Consider the following 228-nt stretch of genomic DNA (forward strand, 5'->3'; position numbering starts at 1 on the left):
CTGGCAATGGGACTGATGTTATTATTATTTAAAAGGTATATATCGTATATTTTACTTGGTTTCAATTTCATATTTCCACATGCTGCAGCATAGGTATGTTATAATAAAAAAAATAAAATGAGCAAAGAAGGCATGGGATATGAATAATAATATTGTTTTATTCTATCAGGGCATATGTAAGATCCAAACACTTTCGACAAATTTATTATAAAAAAAATCAAATAAATC

The sequence above is a fragment of the Penaeus monodon genome, chromosome 15 (genome assembly GCF_015228065.2).
Source record: "Penaeus monodon isolate SGIC_2016 chromosome 15, NSTDA_Pmon_1, whole genome shotgun sequence".
NCBI classification, from domain to species: Eukaryota; Metazoa; Arthropoda; class Malacostraca; order Decapoda; family Penaeidae; genus Penaeus; species Penaeus monodon.